An 8,783-nucleotide genomic window follows, 5' to 3' on the forward strand; every position below is an offset into this window, starting at 1 on the left:
TTTGTTTCTTATCTTTTTCAAAACCACCTAACTACATTTCCCTCTCTAATTTTCGAAAATACCTCCATCTTTTTCAAAAATTCTTTTTAATTAATTAATTGTTTCAAATTTTAATTTTAATTTTATTTCTTCCTTTAATTTTCGAAATTACTAACACATTTTTTTAAAAATTATTTTCGAATTTCTCTCCCCCTCATCTCTTTCTATTTTATTTATTTACTAACATTTCTCTTCACCTCCCCTATCCTTACTCTTTATACAGACTATTCATTCTTCTTCATTCTTCTCCCCTTTCTTTTTCTACTAACATAAAGGAATCTCTGTACTGTGACATAGAGGATTCCTCTTCTTTTCTTGTTTTCTTCTCTTTCAAATGAGCAGGAACAGGGAAAAAGGCACTCTTGTTGAAATTGATCCTGAACCTGAAAGGACTCTGAAAAGGAAACTAAGAGAAACTAAATTACAACAATCCAGAAACAACCTTTCAAAAATTTTCGAACAAGAGAAGGAGATGGCAGCCGAAAATAATAATAATGCAAGGAGAATGCTTGGTGACTTCACAAAGCCAACGTCCAAATTTGATGGAAGAATCATCTCCATTCCTGCCATTGGAGCCAATAATTTTGAGCTTAAGCCTCAACTAGTTGCTTTAATGCAACAAAACTGTAAGTTTTATGGACTTCCATCTGAAGATCCTTATCAGTTTTTAACTGAGTTCTTGCAGATCTGTGAGACTGTAAAGACGAATGGAGTTGATCCTGAAGTCTACAGACTCATTCTTTTCCCTTTTGCTGTAAGAGACAGAGCTAGAATATGGTTGGATTCACAACCCAAGGATAGCCTGGATTCCTGGGATAAGCTGGTCACAGCCTTCTTGGATAAATTCTCTCCTCCTCAAAAGCTGAGCAAGCTGAGAGTGGATGTTCAAACCTTCAAACAAAAAGATGGTGAATCCCTCTATGAAGCTTGGGAAAGATACAAGTAGCTGACCAAAAGATGTCCATCTGACATGTTTTCAGAATGGACCATATTAGATATATTCTATTATGGTCTATCTGAATTTTCGAAAATGTCCTTGGACCATTCTGCAGGTGGATCTATTCACCTAAAGAAAACGCCTGAAAAGGCTCAAGAACTCATTGATATGGTTGCAAACAACCAATTCATGTACACTTCTGAGAGGAATTCCGTGAATAATGGGATACCTCAGAAGAAAGGAGTTCTTGAAATTGATGCTCTGAATGCCATATTGGCTCAGAACAAAGTGTTGACTCAACAGGTCAACATGATCTCTCAAAATCTGAATGGATGGCAACATGCATCCAACAATACTAAAGAGGCAGCTTCTGAAGAAGCTTATGATCCTGAGAACCCTGCCATGGCAGAGGTTAATTACATGGGTGAACCTTATGGAAACACCTATAACTCATCATGGAGAAATCATCCAAATTTCTCATGGAAGGATCAACAAAAGCCTCAACAAGGCTTTAACAATGGTGGACGCAATAGGCTGAGCAATAGCAAGCCTTTTCCATCATCTTCTCAGCAATAGTCAGAGAATTCTGAATAAAACACTTCTAATTTAGCCAATCTAGTCTTTGATCTGTCAAAGGCCACTTTCAGTTTCATGAGTGAAACAAGATCCTCCATCAGAAATCTGGAGGCACAAGTGGGCCAGCTGAGTAAGAAAGTCATTGAAACTCCTCCCAGTATTCTCCTAAGCAATACAGAAGAGAATCCAAAAGGAGAGTGCAAGGCCATTGATATAATCAATATGGCCGAATGCACAAGGGAGGAGGAGGACGAAAATCCTAGTGAGGAAGACCTCCTGGGACATCCTTCAAGCAAGAGGGAGTTTCCTATTAAGGATCCAAAGGAATCTGAGGCTCATACAGAGACCATAGAGATTCCATTAAATCTCCTTCTGCCATTCATGAGCTCTGAAGACTATTCTTCCTCTGATGAGGATGAAGATGTGACTGGAGAGCAAGTTGCTCAATATTTAGGAGCTATCATGAAGCTGAATGCCAAGCTGTTTGGTAATGAGACTTGGGAAAGTGAACCTCCCTTGCTCATTAATGAACTAGATACCTGGATTCAGCAAATTTTACCTCAAAAGAGACAAGATCCTGGCAAGTTCTTAATACCTTGTTCCATAGGCACCATGACCTTTGAAAAAGCTCTATGTGATCTAGGGTCAGGGATAAATCTTATGCCACTCTCTGTAATGGAGAAGCTGGGGATCATTGAGGTACAACCTGCCTTGTTCTTATTACAATTGGCAGACAAGTCATTGAGACAAGCTTATGGAATAGTGGAGGACGTGTTAGTAAAGGTTGAAGGCCTTTACATCCCTGCTGATTTCATAATCTTAGACACTAGGAAGGAAGAGGATGAATGCATCATCCTTGGAAGACCTTTCTTATCTACAGCAGGAGCTGTGATAGATGTCAACAGAGGTGAATTAGTCCTTCAATTGAATGGGGATTACCTTGTATTTAAGTCACATGGCCATCCCTCTATGACAAAAGAGAGTAAGCATGAAGAGCTTCTCTCAGTTCAGAGTCAAGAAGAGCCCCCACAGTCAAACTCTAAGTTTGGTGTTGGGAGGCCACAACCAAACTCTAAGTTTGGTGTTAAGTCCCCATATCCAAACTCTAAGTTTGGTGTTGGGACTATACAATATTGACCTGATCACCTTTGTGGCTCCATGAGAGCCACTGTCAAGCTATTGACATTAAAGAAGCGCTTGTTGGGAGGCAACCCAATTTTATTTATCTAATTTTTATTTTATTTTATTTTATTGTTATTTTGTGTTTTATTAGGTACATGATCATGTGGAGTCACGAAAAAAATATAAAAATTAAAAACAGAATAAAAAATAGCAGAAGAAAAATCACACCCTGGAGGAAGGACAGACTGGCGTTCAACGCCAGTAAGGAGCATCTGGCTGGCGTTGAACGCTAGAAACAAGCAACATCCTGGCGTTTGAACGCCAGGAATGTGCCTAGAGGAAAAGCTGGCGCTGAACGCCAGTAACAAGCATGAAACTGTCGTTCAACGCCAGAAACATGTTACATATGAGCGTTGAACGCCCAGAATGTGCATCACTCAGCGTTCAAATGCCAGAATGGTGTGCAATGGCATTTTACATCTTACCAATAAACAATCCTTCCCAAAACCCTTCACCAATCTTACCCTCTTCACCATTCACATCCATCTACTCTTCCCCATAAACCCCACCTACCTTCCAAATTCAAATTTTCTTTCCCACCCAATCCCACCCTAAATGGCCGAACCTACCCTCTCCCCTTTCCCAATATATACCCTTCCATTCTACTTCATTTTCACACAACACAACCCCCTCTTCCATACCTTGGCCGAACCTACACTTACCCTTCTCCTCCATATTCTCTTCTTTCTTCTCTTGCTCGAGGACGAGCATATTTTAAGTTTGGTGTGGTCAAAGCACAATCTTTTTTTTTCCACTACCATCAATGGCACCTAAGGCCGGAGAATCCTCTAGAAAAGGAAAAGGAAAGACAAAAGCTTCCACCTCCGAGTCATGGGAGATGGAAAGATTCATCTCCAAGAACCATCAAGACCACTTCTATGATGTTATGGCAAAGAAGAAGGTGATCCCTGAGCTCCCTTTTAAGCTCAAGAAAAATGAGTATCCGGAGATCCGACATGAAATCCGAAGAAGAGGTTGGGAAGTCCTAACCAACCCCATGCAACAAGTCAGAATCTTAATGGTTCAAGAGTTCTATGCCAATGCATGGATCACCAGGAACCATGATCAAAGTATGAACCCGAGTCCAAAGAATTATCTCACAATGGTTCGGGGGAAATACTTAGATTTTAGTCCGGAAAATGTGAGGTTGGCATTCCACTTGCCCATGATGCAAGGAGATGAACGCCCCTACACTAGAAGGGTCAACTTTAATCAAAGGTTGGACCAAGTCCTTACAGACATATGTGTGGAAGGAGCTCAATGGAAGAGAGACTCCAAAGGCAAGCCAGTTCAACTAAGAAGACTGGACCTCAAGCCTGTGGCTAGAGGATGGTTGGAGTTCATTCAACGCTCCATCATTCCCACTAGCAATCGATCTGAAGTTACTGTGGATCGGGCCATCATGATTCATAGCATTATGATTGGAGAGGAAGTAGAAGTTCATGAGGTCATCTCCAATGAAATCTACAAAATGGCCAACAAGCCCTCCAACACGGCAAGGCTAGCTTTTCCTCACCTTATTTGCCATCTATGTTACTCAGCTGGAGTTATCATAGAAGGAGACATCCTCATTGAAGAGGATAAGCCCATCACCAAGAAGAGGATGGAGCAAGCAAGAGAGACCCTTCACGGTTCTCAAGAGATGCATGAGGAAGCTCATCATCAAGAAATCCCTGAGATGCCTCAAGGGATGCACTTTCCTCCCAACAACTATTGGGAACAACTCAACACTTCCTTAGAAGATTTGAGCCACAATGTTGAACAATTAAGGGTGGAACATCATGAGCACTCCATCATTCTCCATGAAATAAGAGAAGATCAAAGAGCAATGAGGGAGGAGCAACAAAGGCAAGGAAGGCACATAGAAGAGCTTAAGGACATTGTTGGTCCTTCAAGAAGAAGACGCCACTAAGGTGGATTCATTCCTTGTTCTTATTTCTTTCTGCTTTTCGGTTTTTATGTTGTGTTTATCTATGTTTTGTGTCTCTACTTCATGATCATTAGTATGTATTAACTATGTCTTAAAGTTATGAATAATTCCATTAATCCTTCACCTCTCTTAAATGATAAATGTTTTAATTCAAAAGAACAAGAAGTACATGAATTTCGAATTTATCCTTGAATTTAATTTAATTATATTGATGTGGTGACAATACTTTTTGTTTTCTGAATGAATGCTTGAACAGTGGATAAATTTTGATCTTGTTGTTTATGAATGTTAAAATTTTTTGCTCTTGAAAGAATGATGAACAAAGAGAAATGTTATTGACAATCTGAAAAATCATAAATTTGATTCTTGAAGCAAGAAAAAGCAGTGAAAAAGCAAAAGCTTGTGAAAAGAAAAATTGGCAAAAAATATAGAAAGAAAAAGAAAAGTAAGCAGAAAAAGCCAATAGCCCTTAAAACCAAAAGGCAAGGGTAAAAAGGATCCAAAGCAAAAGAGTGTGCTTAAGAGCTCTGGACACCACTAACTGGGGACTCTAGCAAAGCTGAGTCACAATCTGAAAAGGTTCACCCAGTCATGTGTCTGTGGCATTTATGTATCCGGTGGTAATACTGGAAAACAAAATGCTTAGGGCCACGGCCAAGACTCATAAGTAGCTGTGTTCAAAAATCAATATGCTTAACTAGGAAAGTCAATAACACTATCCAAAATTCTAAGTTCCTAAGAGAAGCCAATCATTCTAAACTTCAAAGGAAAAAGTGAGATGCCAAAACTATTCAGAAGCAAAAAGCTACAAGTCCCGCTCATCTAAGTAGAATTAATATTCATTGATATTTTGAAATTTACAGTATATTCTCTTCTTTTTATCCTAATTAATTTTCAGTTGCTTGGGGACAAGCAACAATTTAAGTTTGGTGTTGTGATGAGCGGATAATTTAAACACTTTTTGCCATTGTTTTTAGGTAGTTTTTAGTAAGTTCAAGCTACTTTTAGGGATGTTTTCATTAGTTTTTATGTTAAATTCACATTTCTGGACTTTACTATGAGTTTGTGTGTTTTTCTGTAATTTCAGGTAATTTCTGGCTGAAATTGAGGGACTTGAGCAAAACTCTGAAAAAGGCTGACAAAAGGACTGCTGATGCTGTTGGAATCTGACCTCCCTTCACTCGAAATGGATTTTCGGGAGCTACAGAACTCCAAATGGGGCGCTCTCAACGGCGTTGGAAAGTAGACATCCAGTGCTTTCCAGCAATATATAATAGTTTATACTTTATTCGGAAATTGACGACGTAAATTGGCGTTGAACGCCAAGTACATGCTGCTGTCTGGAGTTAAACGCCAGAAACACGTCATGATCCGGAGTTGAACGCCCAAAACACGTTATAACTTGGAGTTCAACTCCAAGAGAAGCCTCAGCTCGTGGATAGATCAAGCTCAGCCCAAGCATACACCAAGTGGGCCCCGGAAGTGGATTTATGCATCAATTACTTACTCATGTAAACCCTAGTAGCTAGTCTAGTATAAATATGATAATTTACTATTGTATTAGACATCTTTTGATAGTTTAATCTTTGGACTGTTTAGTCTTTGATCATTCGGTCTTTTGATCATTCAGGGGGCTGGCCATTCGGCCATGCCTGAACCTTTCACTTATGTATTTTCAACGGTGGAGTTTCTGCACACCATAGATTAAGGGTGTGGAGCTCTGCTGTACCTCAAGTTTCAATACAATCACTATTATTTTCTATTCAATTCTCTTTTATTCTTATTCCAAGATATACGTTGCACAACACTTTGATGAATGTGATGATCCGTGACACTCATCATCATTCTCACCTATGAACGCGCGTGATTGACAACCACTTCCGTTCTACTCTAGGCTGGGCGCATATCTCTTAGATTCCCCAATAGAATCTTCGTGGTATAAGCTAGATAGATGGCGGCATTCATGGGGATCCGGAAAGTCTAACCTTGTCTGTGGTATTCCGAGTAGGATCCCGGGAATCCGGAAAGTCTAACCTTGTCTGTGGTATTCCGAGTAGGATTCCGGTATTGAATGACTGTGACGAGCTTCAAACTCCTGAAGGCTTGGCGTGATGACAAACGCAAAAGAATCAAGGGATTCTACTCCAACCTAATTGAGAACCGACAGATGATTAGCCGTGCTGTGACAGAGCATTTGGACCATTTTCACTGAGAGGATGGGATGTAGCTATCAACAAGGGTGTTGCCTCCAGACGATTAGCCGTGCAGTGACAGCGCATAGGACCATTTTCCCGAGAGGATTAAAAGTAACCATTGATGATGGTGATGCCCTACATACAGCTTGCCATGGAAAGGAGTAAGAAGGATTGGATGAAAGCAATAAGAAAGTAGAGATTCAAAAGGATTCTAGCATCTCTACACGCCTAAATGAAATTCCCACTATTGATTTACATAAGTATTTCTATCCCTTTTTATTTTCTATTTATTATTAATTTTCGAAACCCATAACCATTTAATCTGCCTAACTGAGATTTACAAGGTGACCATAGCTTGCTTCATACCAACAATCTCTGTGGGATCGACCCTTACTCACGTAAGGTATTACTTGGATGACCCAGTACACTTGCTGGTTAAGTTGAACGGAGTTGTGTCCACACATAGCCAAGAGCCATAATAATGATTCCATACAATAACAAAGAGTACTACATTGATGTGATCACAATTTCGTCCACCACACAGCATCCACTGTCCCATCCTCCCGGTTCAAAATTTTCCAGTCAGGTTCTGGCTCAATTCTGGCTAAAGGAGCTGAAGAAGCCGGCACAACAGAAGCCTTGGCGGCAGGCACAGGAAGAGGTTCAATATCATCATCGTCAGGGTCGTCAAGAACAATCTTACCGTCCCTCACAACATTATCAAGGCTGAAAAGAGTGAGGTCGAGCTCGGGTGCAAGGACCTTGGAGCTCGGTATAATCATCCCGGGCAGTCTTCAAATCACCCTTGAGACGCACCACTTCTCGGTAGGCTGAAATGTAGCTCTCCTTGTGCTTCAACGCCGTGTCTTCAGCCAACTTCACAGAAGCCGCCAAAGCCACAGAGCTAGCCTTTTCACCCTCTAATTCTTTCTCCAACTTCTCCAACTTTACCTCGAGCTCCTCCTTCAAACCTTTTATCCTATCAAACTCTGACTTAGCCTCCATCATAAAAGACTTTATAGCATGAACCGGGATACCCTGAGCAGTTCAAAAAAGAGTCACACCCATATGAGCCATCTTCACACTGCTTCTAGTTATGAACTTCAGGTGATGAAGAATGGACACATCATCCATTGAAAGACCTCCATAGGGGGCAATTTGCTGGTCGACAAACTCGACAGCATCAAAATCAGGGGCGTCAACGTTAAAGGGCTCAGATGTTTTTTGCTTTTTTGGAGGAGGAGCGCCAGAAGCAGCAGCTGAAGTTTGTGGAGGGCCAGTGGTGGACGAAATTGTGATCCTTATGTTCTTTGTACTTGTATGAATATACCCTTAGGGCACTGTTTATTTTCACAACTCCGTTCAACTAACCAGCAAGTGTACTGGGTCGTCCAAGTAATAAACCTTACGTGAGTAAGGGTCGAATCCACAGAGATTGTTGGTATGAAGCAAGCTATGGTCACCTTGCAAATCTCAGTCAGGCGGATTAAACATTATTTATGGGTTCGAAGGTTAATAATAAAATAGAAATAATAAAAGGGATAGAATACTTATGCAGATTCATTGGTAAGAATTTCAGATAAGCGGAATGGAGATGCTGTAGAGCTCACGGACGTCTGCCTTCCTACTGCTTCCACTCAATCCTTCTTACTCCTTTCCATGGCAAGCTTTGTATAGGGGTTCACCATCAGCTGTGGCTACTTTCATCCTCTCGGGGAAATATCCTATGCGGCTGTCACTCGCACAGCTAACCAGTCTGGAGGCATCACCCATGGTTGATGGCTACATCCCATCCTCGCAGTGAAAGTTAATGCTCACGCACTCTGTCACAGTACGGCCAATCACTGGTTGGTTCCCGCTCCTACTGGAATAGAATCCCTTGATTCTTTTGCGTCTGTCACTAACGCCCAGCAGGTTACAAGTT

General features: G+C 40.9%; 1 non-coding gene across 1 annotated transcript; it reads right to left on the minus strand.

The window, feature by feature from the left end:
* Positions 1-907: 907 nt before the first annotated feature.
* LOC130964635 (small nucleolar RNA R71) lies at positions 908-1,011 on the minus strand. Its single transcript, XR_009080721.1, has one exon. It is a non-coding gene; the product is annotated as a small nucleolar RNA R71 (small nucleolar RNA).
* Between the last annotated feature and the right edge of the window lie 7,772 nt (positions 1,012-8,783).

The sequence above is a fragment of the Arachis stenosperma genome, chromosome 2 (assembly GCF_014773155.1).
Source record: "Arachis stenosperma cultivar V10309 chromosome 2, arast.V10309.gnm1.PFL2, whole genome shotgun sequence".
NCBI classification, from domain to species: domain Eukaryota; kingdom Viridiplantae; phylum Streptophyta; class Magnoliopsida; order Fabales; family Fabaceae; genus Arachis; species Arachis stenosperma.